General features: G+C 45.8%; 1 protein-coding gene across 6 annotated transcripts in view; it reads right to left on the bottom strand.

The window, feature by feature from the left end:
* The window catches only part of LOC119979283 (arginyl-tRNA--protein transferase 1), a 350,309-nt gene that overhangs the window by 206,637 nt on the left and 126,420 nt on the right, over positions 1-17,252 (bottom strand). The gene's annotated exons all lie outside the window — the stretch shown is intronic.

Below are 17,252 nucleotides of genomic sequence, written 5' to 3' on the forward strand. Positions count from 1 at the left end.
TCTAATAGTTGTTCATTTAATTCTCCAGCTTTATAATTTCTTACACAAAGCATATTATTACACAAGTGTAGCTGTGTATTGTTATGAATATTTTGTTAAAAATCTGGAAGTTTATATTTTATACTGTCTGCTAATAATTCACATTTACCATTCAGATAAACACAATTCCCCTCCTTCCACCCCAAGAATTAATCTCTCTTGCTGGTGTGAGGCATTTTCTCTTGAGCTGCATGGTAAGCGATCATGTACGAGGCTAATTGTGCTTTGTCATTAATGAAGACAGTCAGATCAAATTGTGTTATACAAATGTATGAGCAGATTGCCCCACATAGGTTAAAAATTAATGCTCTTGTAGTTTAATTTGGTGTGACTCTCCATTATCTGCCAATTTTAATTTTTGGCCTGCGAGGTCCCCAACATTGGAGTGAATGATTGGGGCTTCACTAATATTTTTGGAGAAATAACATGAAACAACATGATCAAAGGAGTGTCTCTTTTCTCCACCAAACTGATGAGATTGGAAAACAGTTACAAATGTAAACTTTACTATGCAAGGACATTAAACCACAAAATATCTGTATGAAACTGATTAGGACCCTATAGTTCCAAACGCGAATACACAAGAACTAAAGTAGACTGAAATTATCAATCCAAAGAATTCTTGGGGTACATAATTTTGTGCTGTGTCGTATATTTTAGATCTCAGATGTATATAGAGATGACAATAGTCTGTGTGCAAGAACGTTATATACAAGACTGGCGCATACGCGATGGGCCAAAGGGCCTTTTCCATGCTGTCGACCTCTTTGACTCTAAGACTTTTGTGAAAACCTTTAAAATGTTTACTTCATACTTAGAACTCTAGCTTCCAGCTCTTTCTGCAGTTTGTTTTCTCTTGGTCTACACACAGGCTTAAGTAATCAAGCACAGTGAGCATTAACTGTAAACAGGTTAACATAATCAGACACAGAACAATTGATATAGAGAATTATTACAGAATAGTGTGATCTAAGCGTGTAACACTAGGACCCATTTATGATCGGAACTGGGTGGTGTGTTTTTTCACACGTCACTTGCATTTTCCCAATACTCTGGCAGAGAAAAGTTGAAACAAGGTCAATGCAAAAGTCAAGAAATGGTTTATTTTGCATGATACATGACTGAACAGGATAGTCCTTTCAGATTTCAACATTTTTTTATAATACTATCGGCACAACAACAAAAACAGGCCGTGTTCCTTTCTTATTGGTCTGTCGCTAGTTGTAACAATCAGCTGCCCATATCTTGATTTCTGGCAGAGATTTGCTCCTTTCTTGGAGCTGACTGATCATGAGTTATACAGGTACTATTTTTTGCCTCTTGAGCACAGAAAGTGGTGCTGAACACTTGATCTGCTGAACACTTGATCTCTCCATGTCCAAGGATTGGTCAGTACAACTGCCACTAAAGCTTACCAGTTCCTCTGGAGAGCAGGTTCTCAAAACTAGCCTTTTAACTGATCGCTGCCAACTGAGTTAAATAGGGCCATCAAACAATAATGGGTGTCGATGTTAGGTGAGGAGGCGGTGGCATAGCGTATTGCGGCAAGTGGTGGAATTTAAACTCAGTAAAATGACAATGAAACCATTGTCAATTGTCATAAAAATCCATCTGGTTTCCTACATGTGACTCCAGACCCACAGCAATGTGTTAACTCTTAATTGCCCTCTGAAATGGCCTAGCAAAACACTCAGTTGCATTCGACTGCTAAAAACACAAAAAATCAATAAAACCGGACAGACCATCCGGCATCGACCCAGGCACCGGAAACAACAACGGCAAACCCAGCCCTGTCGACCCTGCAAAGTCCTACTTGCTAACATCTGGGGGCTTGTGCCAAAGTTAGAAGGGCTGTCTCATAGACTAGTCAAGCAACAGTCTGACATAGTCATACTCGATGATTCATACCACACAGACAATGCCCCAGGCACCACTACCACCATTCCTGGGGATGTCCTGTTTCACTGGTAAGACAGAGGTGGTGGCAGAGTGAAAAACAGTTGGGAGGAAGTTTCATGGCTTCAGGTTAAACACGAGCAAGGAAACCTTCTGCCGATTACCATGTTTCGTCCACCATCAGCTGATGAGTCAGTACTCCTCCATGTTGAACGCCAGTTGGGAGAAGCACGGAGGGTGGCAAGGCCGCATAATATACTCTGGTTCGGAGACTGCAATGTTTATTGCCTAGAGTGGCTCGGTATTAATACCACAGGCCGAGCTGGCCGGGTTCTAAAGGACATAACTGCGAGAATGGGTCTGCAGCAGGTGGTGAGGGAACCAACAAAACATACTTGACCTCATCCTCACTAACCTGTCTGCTGCAGATGCATCTGTCCATGACAGTATCAGGAGAAGTGACCACCGCACAGTCCTTGTGGAGACAAAGCCCTGTCTTCACATTGAGGATACCCTCCAACGTGTTGTGTGGCATTACCACCCAGCTAAATAGGATAGAAAGGGCAGCACGGTGGCGCAGTGGTTAACACTGCTGCCTCATGGCTCCGAGGACCTGGGTCCGATCCTGGCTTCAGGTCACTGTCCGTGTGGAGTTTGCACATTCGCCCTATGTCTGCGTGGGTCTCACCGCCACAACCCAAAGATGCTAAATTGCCCCTTAATTGGGGAAAAAAAAGAATTGGGTACTCTAAATTTATTTTAAAAAGAAAACATAAATAAATGGAATAGCAACTCAAGACTGTGCATCCATGAGGTGCTGTGGGCCATCAGCAGCAGCAGAATTGCACTCAACCAAAATCTGCAACCTCATGGCGTGGCATTTCCCCACTCTACCTTTACCGCCAAGCCAGGGAATCAACCCTTTTTCTATGAAGTATGCAGGATAGCATTCCAGGAGCAGCACCAGGCATACCTAAAAATTAGGTGTTAACCTGGTGAAGCTACAATACAGGACTGCTCGTAAGCAACAAGTAATAGAGCTAAGCGATTCCACAACAAACGCAGCAGGGCAATTAAACAACGCACTGGAGGAGGAGGCTCCACAAATATCCCATCCTCAATGATGGAGGAGCCTAGCACATCTGTGCAAAAGACAAGGCTGAGGCATTCACAACACTCAGTCAGAAGTGGATGATCCACCTCGGTCTCCTCTGGAGGTCACAGCATCACAGATGTCAATCTTCAGCCAATACGACTCACTCCACATGCCATCAAGAAATGGCTGAAGGTACTGGACACTAATGTTATGGGTCCCAACAAATATTACGGCAATAGTACTGAAGGACTTCTGCTCCAGAACTTGCCACATCCCTAACCAAGCTGTTCCAGTACAGCCACAACACTGGCATCTACCTAGCAATGTGGAAAATTGCACGGGTGTGTCCTGTACGCAAGAAACAGGACAAATCTAACCCAGCCAATTACCGCCCTATCAATCTATTCTCCATCATGATGGAAGGAGTCATCAACAGTGCTATCAAGTGGCACTTACTCAGCAATAACAGGTGTTCAGGGTCACTCAGCTCCTGACCTCATTATAGCCTTAGTTCAAGCATACACAAAAGAGCTGAATACCAGAGGTGAGGGGAGAGTGACAGTCCTTGACATCAAGGCAGCATTTGACCGAGTATGGCATTAAGGAGCCCTTGTAAAACTGGAGTCAATGGGAATCGGGGAAAACTCTCCACTGGTTGGAGTCATACCTGGCAAAAAGGAAGATGGTTGTGGTGGTTTGCGGTCAATCATCTCACCTCCAGGACACCACTGCAGGAGTTCCTCAGGGTAGTGTCCTAGGCCCAACCATCTTCAGCTGCTTCATAAATGATCTCCCTTATATCATAAGGTCAGAAGTGCGGATGTTCACAGACTACTGCACAATGTTCAGCACCATTCGCGAATCCTCAGATAATAAAGCAGTCCTGCCCAATTGCAGCAAGACCTGGACAATATTTAGACATGGGATGACAAGTGGAAAGCTACATTCACGCCACACAAGTGCCAGGCAATGACCAGCTGCTACAAGGGAAGATGTAACCTTCTCCCCTTGACATCAATGCCATTACCATCGCTGAATCCCCCACAATTAACATCCTGGGGGTTACCATCGATCAGAAAATGAACTGGATTAGGCACATTAATACGGTGCCTACTAGAGTAGGTCAAAGGCTAGGAATCCTATGGCGAGTAACTCACCTTCTGACCCCCCCCCCCCCCCCCCGCAAAGCCTGTCCACCATCGACAAGGCACATGCCAGGAGTGTAATGGAATACTCTCCACTTGCCTGGATGGGTTCAGCTCCAAAAACACAAGCTTGAGACTATCCAGGACAAAGCAGCCCGTTTGATTGCTACCCCTTCCACAAACATTTACTCCCTACAATGGCAACCATGTGTACCGTCTACACAATGCACGCCAAATTTCCTTAGGGCGCACCTTCCAAACCCAAGACCACTTCCATCTTGAAGGAAAGAGCAGATACCGGGAAACCCCAACCTGGAGATTCCCCTCTAAATCACTCAACTTGGAAGAATATCATTGTTCCTTCACTGTCGCTGGGCCAAAATCTTGGAACACCCTACCTAACAGCTAGGTGTAGGTGCTCCTACAACTCAAGAACTGCATGGGCTCAAGAAGGCAAATAATCACTACCTTCTAAAGGGCAACTAGAGTGAGGACTAGGGGATTTTCACAGTAACTTTGTTGCAGTGTTAATTTAAGTCTACTTGTGACATTAATAAAGATTATTAACGATTATTATTAGGGATGGGCAATAAATATTGGCCTAACCAGCAACACCAGCATCTCGCAAATGACTTTTTAAAAAAATGTTGACCAGCAGCTCTGAGATGATATACCTCCCCCAGTGTCCTAGATTGTGAGCATGGAGACTCTTTTGACAAATGTAGCTGCATGCTCAACCTTCACCCTTTGGATTTAGTTTAATTTAAATACAGTCCCTCATGAGGCAGCATTTCAGAATAAGTGGTCTCATAGGTTGGAGATGAGGAGGAATCTCTCCTCTCAGTGGGTCACCAAACTTTGAAACCCTCTATCCCAGAGAGCAGTGGAAGCTGGGTCATTGAAGATATTCAAGGCTGAGTTACAGATTTTTGATCCTCAAGGTTATGGGGATCGGCAAAAAAGTGGAGTTGAGGCCACAATCAGATCAAAAGAATGGTGGAGCAGGTTCAAGGGCTGAAAAGTCTACTCCTGCTCCCATTTCTTATAGAACCACAGTGCAGAAGGAGGCCATTCGGCCATTGAGTCTGCACCGGCCCTCGGAAAGGGCACCCGGAGGAAACCTACGCAGACATAGGGAGAAAGTGCAAACTCCACACAGTCACCCAAGGCCGGGATTGAACCCGGGTCCCTGGAGCTGTGAGGCAGCAGTGCTAACCACTGTGCCACCATGCCACCCACTTCACATATTCTTAATCATCCTGGTTTTGTTGCGATCATCTTAGGTTGATATTTTATTGCATTTTTGACATTCGCTATTAACTTTGGCAGACTACTATGATATTTTGCACCAAAGATATTAATTTCTACAAACTCAAATAAGGTTTTGAGCATATAAGAATGAAATAGTTGTTTGTGGGTAACTTTTTAAGCAACTATAGTTCCTGAGTTTCCTGGAACATCACTGATATTTGGACTTTTCAGTTCCTCATTCAAATCAATCTATATTAACACATGATGTGCTGGAGCATAGTTGCATCCATGTGTTGAGATCAATGGCAGATCAGGGACAATGGGGCCAAAGCAACAAATGACTTACTCCGCAGATTAACCATACTACAGTAGAAACAGATGGCATAACTCAGATTGACATGCAACTGTTGATCACTTACATCAACATTAAAAATCTATTAAATTAAAAAAAAATTATTAAACAAATTTTAAAGGCTGTAAAAGGCAATTTCTTATCTACACACCTCCTTTCCCACAAAATATGAAGGGCATGAAACTTGTGTTTCCTTCCTGCCATTTTGTACAAAGGTCTCTTTCCAGTGGCTGTCTTGAATTCAATTTTCTGAATGAGAGTTTACTGCTTATTTTAATCTGCATTGTCACCAATCTTGTTTATTATCCATTTTTTAAATTATCTGTTTAATAAAAGATTCATTGTTTCCTTAAATTATGCTCATCCATCTTTCTGCTCACCTCAGCGCAGAGGATTCAGCAGAAATCTCTCTCCATGTTCCTGTTATATTACCCTTGGTGGTAATATGTCGTGTTCTTTGACTTTTGCTCCAGAATGGTCCACCAATCATTAGATTGAAATAAAACTAATTTATTGTATAACGATTAATAAAATGAAGTTCGCACACTACTGAGCTATAGTTAATAATAAGGCAACATTGAACCTGTCGAGCAGTAATCGATAATCTAGTAGTCACTAATAATCGCCTCGAGTTAACTCGCTCTAATCTTTTTTTAAATTTAGAGTACTCAATTCATTTATTCCAATTAAGGGGCAATTTAGTGTGGCCAATCCACCTCACTTGCACATTTTTAGATTGTGGTGACAAAACCCACGCAAACACAGGGAGAATGTGCGAACTCCACACGGACAGTGGCCCAGCGCCGGGATCGAACCTGGGACCTCGGTGCAGTGAGGCAGCAGAGCGAACCCACTGCACCACCGTGCTGCCCTAACTCGCTCTAACCTAATCTACTCCTTCGTGCTGTTCTCAGGCTTTCTCTTTTGCTAACCACCTTCTAACCACCCAGCATTCCCGGAGGTTTGATTTATATAGAGATATGGTGGTGCCGTCTAGTGTTTGAACCACACAGAGATGTACTAATTAACCCTTCACTAGCTTGTCTATCTACATATCATCACAGTTCCTATATACCTCTGTCCACTGGTGGAACTTTGGCTTGTAATGGTGGGGGTGGGAATGCTCCAATTGCAAATCGTCCAGGCTTCCAAGCCATGAGCTGAAATCTGACCTTTCATCATTGACACCATGCTTCACTTCAGGAAGCCACCATCCATTCACCCAGGAACATTTGGGTTGAGGCCACCTGGGTCAATGAGAATCTCTTCTGCTTAATCAAAGGAAACCTTATTGTATATTGTGCAGTAGAGACCATAATCCTTGCCACTTTATCAGTGGCATGCTTTAGGACACTCTCCAAATGGGCAGCACGGTACCACAGAGGTTAGCACATTTGCTTCACAGCTCCACGCTCCTAGGTTAGTTCCCAGCTTGGGTCACTGTCTGCGCGGAGTCTGCACGTTCTCCCTGTGCTCCGGTTTCCTCCCACAGTACAAAGATGTGCATGTTAGGTGGATTATCTATGCTAAATTGTCCTTAAGTGTCCAAAAAAAGGTTAGCTGGGGTTACTGGGATAGGGGGAGGTATGGGTTTAGGGGGAGGTATGAGCTTAGGTAGGGTGCTCTTTCCAAGGACCGGTGCAGACTCGATGGGCCAAATGGCGTCCTTCTGCACTGTAAATTCTATGATTTGGTCAGGGTCCAGAAGAGTGCTTTAAGCACTCAATTGTCTTCCTTACAAATTATCAGGTCAACCAGCATATACAATTGCTATGCTACGTTTTGATGAAGACAAATTAGGTCATCATCCATAGCTTCAATAGGTAGGCCTTGCTCATCAATATTCATCCACCTCCTTGTCCTTCCTTGTTGAATGAGTTAGGTGACGAAAGTCAAAGCCATTACAAACACTGCAGATGCAAAATCCTCAGTCATTACTCGGTCAGTCACACACTTGCATTTCAGTCTAATTGGCTTTGATAGGAATAATGACAAAAATGCAGCAAATTTCTGATCGCCATCGAAGACAATAAAGAAGTGGGAAAAAGAATGGCCTCTCATCACTCTGTAGAGGCGAATGGTGACAAATGTGCCATGGAGCTATTACAGAACACAGCTCATTTTGTAACTCATCAATTCCAATTTTTCCTGAAACGTTTATTAACGATGTTGTTATAAGCTGCCTGTTTACCACTGGCTGGGGACTAAAAGCAATCCCACAATCCTTTGGGAGTATGAGCTTCCCCAATGAGGGGGCGGAGAAATCATTAACAGATTCCCTGCATAAATAAAGCTGGCCAGTTTGGAACTAGCTAGATGAGAGTGAGCAGCAAGGGAGTTGCTGCTGCTGCTGTGTGTATATGTTATTGTAAATAAATGTTATTTCTTTCTATCCTTCAACTCGTGCTGGATTCTTCATGGCCCTCACAAAACTGGTGACGAGGGTTAAAGGAATAGCTGTCTACACTGCTGAAGCCACCTCCCTGGATTTTTGTTGGATACAGGTTGGAAGTTGTTTTCTATTACACCATGCCCCTGTATGGATGTTTGGATGTTTTTTGACGCTGCGCTGGAAAGCTGGAACCAGTCCACACAACGGATGTGTTACTATTTCCGGGCAAACAACATCACTGAAAACGAGCGCCAGGTGGTCATATTGCTCACCGTCTGTGGCCCGCATACTTTTGGGGTGATTAGGAGCCTTATGTACCCAGCTGGTACAAGCTGGAACTTGTGAACTTAGTGGGGCAACATTTTAACCCAACCCCATCCATGATAGTCCAGCGTTACTGGTTTAATACCGCTGAGAGGACCCCAGGAGAATCCCTTGCTGAGTTTCTATCCAGGCTACGCAGGATTGCGGAGTACTGTGACTATGGTGAGACCTTGTCAGAAATGTTACGCGACCGTTTGGTTTGTGGTATTAACAATGCAGCCACCCAGAGAAAGTTGTTAGCTGAGCCAACATTAACTTTTCAGCAGGCTATTCAACTAGTATTGTCCCAAGAAAGCGCAAAACGGGGAGTGCAGGAGCTACAGGGAATGAAGGTGCATGCCTTGGGGCACAATCCCTTCCATCCGAAAGCGTCCCCCCGCACCCCTGCGGTACCTTGGACGAGGCGACGTCCGGATCGACGCCAGTGGCCGTCAGGCATTCCTCCCCAAAGGGAGCCTTCTCCAGAACCAATGGATGAGGAGCCATGTCCGTGTCAGACTTGTGGACGCCGATCCTGTCGTAGACGCCGGTCCTGGGGTCGCCAGAGGCCCCGTCGTTGCGACAGAAATTGGGGCCAGCCCAGGGGCCGTACTTTCCATTTGGATGAACCTGCGGTGAATACTCCTGAGGATGTGGAGACGGAGGACGACTGCCTGCAACTGCATTGTGTGGCAGCTCCCTGTGTGGCCCCCATTAAGGTGACAGTACGGGTCAATGGTCACCCACTTGAGATGGAGTTGGACACTGGCGCAGCAGTCTCTGTGATCGCGCAGAGGACATTCGACCGCATCAAGCAGAGTATACAGACCCTTACATTAACCGACACACAGGCCAGTTGGCCACCTACACGGGGGAACCATTGGACATTGCAGGAACTACGATGACCCTGTTGTTTATGGGCGCCAGGAGGGGCATTTCCCACTTATCGTGGTGCGCAGCCATGGGCCCAGCCTGTTGGGTTGGGACTGGTAGCGCCATTTGCGGCTGCAGTGGCAGCACATCCTCCAAACAGGTTCTGGAGGGTTGACTGAGGTGTTAGGACAGTACCCAGATGTATTCCAGCCTGGTTTGGGGAAAATAAAAGGGGCCGTAGCCTGTATCCAAGTGAAACCAGGAGCCATGCCGCGCTATTTCCGGGCTGGTCCGGTGCCTTACGCCTTGCTCGAGAAAGTAGAAGGGGAGCTCACTCGTTTGGAGACTTTGGGTATTATCAGGCCCGTCCGTTTCGCTGGCTGGGCAACACCAATTATACGTGCAATGAACCAGATGCCACAGTTCGCTTGTGCAGTGACTATAAACTTAGTGAATACGGCTTCCCGGCTCGAACGATATCCAATGCCTCACGTAGAGGATCTCTACACTAAGCTTGCAGGCGGACTCTCGTTCACAAAATTAGATATGAGTCACGCCTACCTACAGTTGGACCTGGATCCTGCCTCCCGGCCATTTGTATTGATTAATACACACCGGGGCCTGTATGAATATACACGGTTGCCCTTTGGGGTATCGGGGAGCCCAGGGAGCTGCCAGCGCTATTTTTCAACGCGTCATGGAGGGCATTTTGAGAGGTTTACTGCGTGTCGCTGTCTACTTAGACGATGTTTTGATTTGGAGGCTGTCCGTTGACGCTTTTCGGAGGCTGCAGTCCGCTTACGTCACACAAAGTTCGTCTTTCAGGCGAAGGAAATGGTCTACCTGGGTTATCGGGTGGACAGCGAAGGTTTGCACCCCGTTGCAGAGAAGGTGCGCGCAATTCAACAGGCCCCTGACACTTCACATCTTCGTTTATTTCTCGGCCTCGTAAACTATCACGGGAAGTTCTTCCCCAATCTGGCAACTACGCTGGCCCCGATGCACCTTCTGCTAAAGAAGAATCACACCTGGGTTTGGGGTCCGCCGCAAGAAACCGATTTCTGGCGGGTAAAACAACTGTCGTCGTCTGGGTTACTCACCCACTATGATCCTGGAAAGCCTTTGCTCATCACATATGATGCATCCCCGTATGGTATTGGGGCCGTCCTGTCCCACAAGATGGAGAACGGGGCAGAGGGCCGATAGCTTTTGCCTCCCGCACATTGACTGCAGCGAAAAAGAAATACATGCAGATCGAGGAGGGGAGCCTGGTAGTGGTCTTTGCGGTGAAACGCTTCCACCAGTACGTGTATGGCCACCACTTCACTATCGTGACTGATCATAAGCCTCTGCTTGGAATTTTCCGAGAGGATAAGCCAATACCGCTCATTGCTTCTGCACGGATCTAGCGCTGGGCTTTGTTGCTCGCTGCCTACGAGTATTCTCTGGAGCACAGACCAGGAACCCAGCTAGCGAATGCCGACGCACTGAGCCGATTGCCTTTATCGACCGGCCCCATGTCGACCCCCACAACCGATGAGGTGGTTGCAACCCTAAATTTTATGGACACCTTGCCTGTCACGGCATCACAGATCCGTGAGTGGACCCAGACGGAACCAGTCCTGTCAAAGGTTCGGCACATAGTCCTGTATGGTAGGCAGCATAGACAGCTCCCAAGCGAGTTGCGGGCATTTTCCTCCAAGATGTCAGAATTTAGCATGGAAGACGGTATCCTCTTGTGGGGGACGCATGTGATTGTACCGGAAAAAGGACGGGAGCTGGTACTAAGAGACTTGCACAATGGGCATCCGGGTGTGATCAAAATTAAATGTTGGCCTGGAATTATGTCTGGTGGCCAGGCCTCGATACCGACATTGAGAAGGTGGCCCAAAACTGCTCCATTTGCCAGGAACATCCGAAGCTTCCGCCGGCCGTGCCCCTACATCACTGGGAATGGCCAGGGCGGCCTTGGGCGCACTTGCATGCGGATTTCGCCGGCCCTTTTCAAGGATCCATGTTCCTTCTATTAATCGTGCCCAGTCTAAATGGTTAGAGGTGCATAAGATGGGAGGCGCAACATCCTGCGCAACAATCGAGAAGATGCGTTTGTCTTTCAGTATACATGGCCTCCCTAAGGTGCTGGTCACGAACAATGGCACTCCATTCAGAAGTGAGGAGTTTGCGAGGTTCATGAAGATGAACAGCATACGCCATATCCGCACCGCCCCATACCACCAGGCTTCAAATGGATTGGCGGAGTGCGCAGTGCAGACATTCAAACGAGGCCTAAAGAAGCACTCTTCCGGGTCGATGGACACGAGACTGGCTCGTTTTCATATAGGACCACCTCACATGCGGTGACTGGGGTAGCTCCTGCGGTACTCCTAATGGGCTGGAGACTTCGCACCCGCCTTAGCATGGTTTTCCCGGACATTGACGCAAAAGTACACCGCACAAAGGAACGCAGAGACATGGTTTTTCTTGGCATCGGCCGATTCGGCAGTTTGCGCCTGGTGACCCAATGTTCGTTCGGAATTTTGCTGGTGGTGCCCAATGGGTCCCTGGCGTATTCTTTCACCAAACGGGCCCTATCTCTTACCAGGTGCAAGCCACGGTCGTCTCCAGCACAAGCATGTAGGCCATGTTTGGTCCAGAAGACCATCCCTTCCAAAGATTCCCTGTCCCCGGAGCTCATTTCTACAGCCACAGAGACCAGACACAGTGGAAGTATTCCGCACAATATTCCTCTGGTGCTGCACTCAAAGCCTGCGCAGGTCGTTGCAGAACCGCGTGGGACTAGAGATGCCGACATGACGGAGGCAGCAGACTCCGACTTCCGAGATGGAGACACAGGACGCCTCAGAGGGGGAATCCTCGGGCCCACGGGCCGTGGATGTACAACCGTTACACCATTCATCATGGAAGCACTGTTCTCCGTCTCGTTACACGCTGCCCGATCCAGTGTAGCCATCTGGGATGACCACTTCCAACTAGGTGCAGAGGAACACGCAAAGCCTGGCGGGTAAAATGGACAAGCCAAGACTCCGGCAGGTTGAGCCTGAAATGCACATTTGCCAGCAAAAGTCCAGACGGTATCAAAACTCCGTCCAATTAGCATTGTAATAGGGCCGATTGGCATTTGATGGCCCATCTCCCCCAAAACAAAGGACTGGTACTCAAGCAACCGAGACAGTCCCAGACATTTCGGCGCCACTCCCTGTTCAACGGAAACGCAAACAACGGGGTCAGTGACCGCTTGGGACACGCCCAGCCATCCAGATCCCCACCCACTTATTGGCTAAGGGATCGAATGGAGTGATATGGGATCACCCAATAAGTGAGGCCCAAATCAAAGGACCCCAAAAGAGGGCGGAAACCCCCTGAGTATAAGAAGAGTTTGCCATATGTTTGCTCTCTTTTGGCCTTGGTACCCCGGTCACGGCCATCGCCAATCGCAGCAACACCAGAAGCGAGTCCAAGTTCAACGCCCACTACCAGACTGATGAGCCCAGCTGAGCAGCAGTTACTACTTCGAACCCGAGAGATCCATAATTGAATAGCGGCCACTGTTTTCTGACCTAAGCCGGGTGCCCGAAGTTAAGTACAGGTTGTCTTAGTTGATAGGTAGTTAACTAGTAGTGTTTATGTTGCATGACTAATTGTGTATAAATAAAGTACCCTTGACCTTGAACTAACTAACTGGTGTTTGGCTCTTTGATCGATAGCCGGTTGAAACTTGTGGTGGTATCATTCGATACCTGGCGACTCTAAACATTCAGACATAGATAGCATAGAAAGAAGGCAAATTCACTGATTGCCATAATTGGAACAGAGCCACAGAAAAGACAGAGTAGAAATGAAACTAGCAACACCAGCGCCTCGTGCAAATGGTGTCCGGCCTGCGGAAAAAGGAGTCCGACGCCCTCCTTCGCCAGCATCTTCGGTGGATTCCTTGGACTTTGAGGGGGGGGGGAGGAAAGAGGGATGTTACAATCTGCCTGCTTACCACTGGCTGGGGACTCATGGCAATCCCACAATCCTTTGGGAGTATGAGCTTCCCCAATGAGGGGGCGGAGAAATCATTAACAGATTCCCTGCTCGTGCTGGATTCTTCATGGCCCTCACAGATGTCTTGTGCTGAGAATGCACGATTATTATGGCACAGGTTTGCAGCAAGTTCAAACCCGTTAACTAGGTTCAAATTGAGAAATTTGACTAAATTAGCTCACCAACAGTGGAACCCTGCAGGAGCATTTAGCTTAAGACTTTTGTGGGCATTACTTCCAGCTACCTAACGTGAATCCTCTATCAAAGTTGCAAAGAGCAGATATTCAACAAAGTTGGACACAAGGTGAAGAGGGGACCAGTTAAATGCCAGATTCTAGTATAAACGCTGCCGAAATTAGAAAGGCTTCACTTTTCTAAAAACAATAAACCACCAATGGTTGCAATCTTTCACAGCTTAGTGACTTAAACCTTTAAACAAGTTACCTTTATCTAGTGTAAGCAAAGGAACTTTATACTGTATATTAACTCTAAACACTGTCACATTTAAGATCTTGGAATCCATCATTTACTCAATAATCTAGTTAAGCAAAGCCTGGCGCCAGTGGAGTTCAAGTCTGTCATTAAATCTGACGTCAGCATACACCCAGGAGTTTACAATCTGTACTCCTTTCTTGGCAGTCAGTATACATAACCTTTCAAGTCACTGACTGTGCCAAAGATACTTCTAAAAACATTTCCCATGATTGCCTGATACCATTTCTCTGAATTTTGGTTGTGTCTGCATAAAGGAAAGTGTGCTTTCTTTGAAAAGGCACAGGAGTTACAAATACATTCCAACAAAGATGCAAGTATAACTCAACATCTGTTGCAAATAATTGCACTAATGACACAAGAGGTTACTGACCCATATACTGTAGAGGGACAGAAAGATTACAGCATCAACATAAACTATGTCCCAGTTCACATTTCACGAATAATTTACTGCACCTCCTGCACTTTAATTTCGCACAATAATTTCAAAGGAATCTTTGTATAGGTAGGTTTAATAAAGGCATCATTATCGGAGTGTGATGCATGACTTAGCATATTGTTTGCCAAGTGGCTGCTGGACTTCGGAAAGACTTGCAAAGCCAGACCTTGCACTAATACATTTGTCAGCCAGTGGCTAATGTGGTTTGGACTCTATAATACATTATTTCAGGTATGCTTGTCGATAGCATATCCGGGACTTGGCTCACTTTGTTTTTTGGCTTGTCTGTTTCCACAGTTTACAATTGTTGTTCATTTACAATGGGTTTCAAACAATGTGTCAAAGTATACAGAAAACATGATACACTTTGTAAGACAGGTAGCACAGAGAGTTGATTGCCGGAACGCCAGCAGCTAGCTCCAGCAAAAAGGAATAGATACAGTTGGGGCATTTTGATGTAGTTTATCACATTATTAAAGCCGTATGTTACATTGGTCCATAAGAACTGACTTTCTTGAGTTGGTTGTCTTTATATTCAAAGCCCGGGGTCTGATCTGTGAGGTCATGTTGGTTTGGACTCTAACCAGCAATGTGCAGGGTCCATTATGTCACTGTGATTGATCACTGAGCTGCAGTTAATGCACAGGACTAGGAGGAAGAAGTGGATTTTTGCTTGGATATTCAAATTTAATTCTCATATGCTGCGAATATAAGGCCAATGGGAGGAGAAGAAATGACAAGACTACATCGAGTATATTTATTATTCACAATGAATTTAAAAACAGCAATGAAAATAATTGCATTCAATAAACAGCAAAGTCTCAACCTTAAACAAATTGAGGCTAAAAATGAACCAGTTCCTGTCTACACAAGCAGACCTGTTCCAGCAGATTATAACACTGCACCTGCCCACATCTTGTTTCTAATCTTTATTAGTGTCACAAGTAGGCTTACATTAACACTGCAATGTTACTGTGAAAATCTCCTGGTCGCCACACTCCGGCGCCTGTTCGGGTACACTGAGGGAGAATTCACAATGTCCAAAATACCTAAAAGCACGCCTTTCAGGACTTGTGGGAGGAGACCGGACCGGCACCTGGAGGAAACCCATGCAGACACGGGGAGAACATACAGACTCAGCACAGACAGTGACCCAAGCCGGAAATCGAACCTGGGACCCTGGTGCTGTGAAGCAATGGTGCTAACCACTGTGCTGCCCCTAATGACTGAACATTTGGAAAGTCAAAGCTCAATCCACCATTGTCAGCATGGTTTTATGACAGGCAAGTCACATTTGACAAACTTGCTTGCATTCTTTGAGGAAAAATGTCAGGAAAATTATCTAAATGGAAAGCAGATTCAAAATGCATCTGGGCAGAAGGATCTGAGTGTCTTTATTCATGAAATCATAGAAAATCTGTGTGTAGGTACAAAATGTAATAAGCAAGGCAAATGGAATTTTAGCATTTATTGCAAAAGGACTGGAGTAGAGAAGTTTTGTTGCAATTGTATAGGGTGTTGGTGAGACCACATCTGGAGTATTCTGTCCAGTTTTGGTCTCCTTATTTGAGAAAGGATGTGGTGGCATTGGAAGCAGTTCATAGGAGGTTCACCAGATTGAATCTGGGGATGAAGGGGTTGACATATACAAAGAGATTAAACAGTTTGGGCTTATACTCGCTGGAATTTAGAGGGATGAGAGAGAATCTGATCAAGGTATATAAAATACTAAAGTAAATGTAGACCAAATGTCCCTCCTTGTGGGGCAATCTAGAGCAATAGTTCAGAGATATAGGTTGAGAGGCAGTAGATTTAGAACGGAGATGAAGATGCACCACTTCTTGCAGTGGGTGGTGAATTTGTGGAACTTGCGCCCCATAGTGCTGTGCAGTCTGAATCATTAAATGGTTTCAAGAGGGAAATAGATATATTTCTGATTTAAAAATGGGTTAAAGGGATATGGGGAAAAAGGTAGTGAGGTGGCTTTGAGACCAGGAAGAGATCAGCTATGATCTATTGAATGGTGGAGCAAGCTCGAAGGGCTGAATTGCCTACCTCTGCTCCTAATTCCTATGTTCTGACTTTATGATGAAGGCAAAGTCATTGCTGAAGTAGCTGAAGATGGTTGGGTCTAGCATACTATCCTAAGGAATTCTTATAGTAATGTCCCAGGATTGAGGTGATTGACTTCCAACAACCACAACCAACTTCTTGGCTCTAACTAGTGGAGCGTTTTCCTCATGATTCCCATTGATGGATTCCTTGATGCTACACTCAGTTAGATGCTGCTGGATGTCAAGGGCAGTCACTCTCACCTCACCTTTTTGAGCTTAGTTCTTTTGTCCATGTTTGGAGCAAGGCTGTAATGAGATCTGTAGCTGAGTGGTCCTGGCAGGACCCAAACTGACAAGCGAGGTTATTGCTAAGTGCCGGTTTATTGTACTGTCGACGACCATTTCCATCATTTTGCAGATGATCGAGATTAGGCTGATGGGGCGGTAAATGACCGGGTTGGATTTGTCCTGTTTTTTGTCATATAATAGGTACCAGTGTTGTAGCTGTACTGAAACTACTTGGCTAGCAGCATGGCTAGCTTATGGAGCACAAGTCTTCAGTACTATTGCCAGATTGTTGCTAGAGCCATAGCCTTTGCTGTATTCAGTGCCTTCAGCTGTTTCTTGAGGTCACTGGAGTGAATCGAATTGGTTGAAGGCTGACATCTGTATTGCTGGGGACCTCAGGTAGAGGCCGTGATGGATTTTCCAATCTCTTATCTTATGTTTCTGTCTTTGCGGGTAATTCATAAACAGAGTTCATGCATTGTTACTTTAGTTCTGCATCTTAAATTAGAAGCATAACAGGACCACAGCTGGCCATACATCAATTGCTAATAATGGAACCTTCTTATAATGCAACCTTGTTCATCA

This window comes from Scyliorhinus canicula, chromosome 16 (assembly GCF_902713615.1).
Source record: "Scyliorhinus canicula chromosome 16, sScyCan1.1, whole genome shotgun sequence".
In the NCBI taxonomy this organism is placed as follows: Eukaryota; Metazoa; Chordata; class Chondrichthyes; order Carcharhiniformes; family Scyliorhinidae; genus Scyliorhinus; species Scyliorhinus canicula.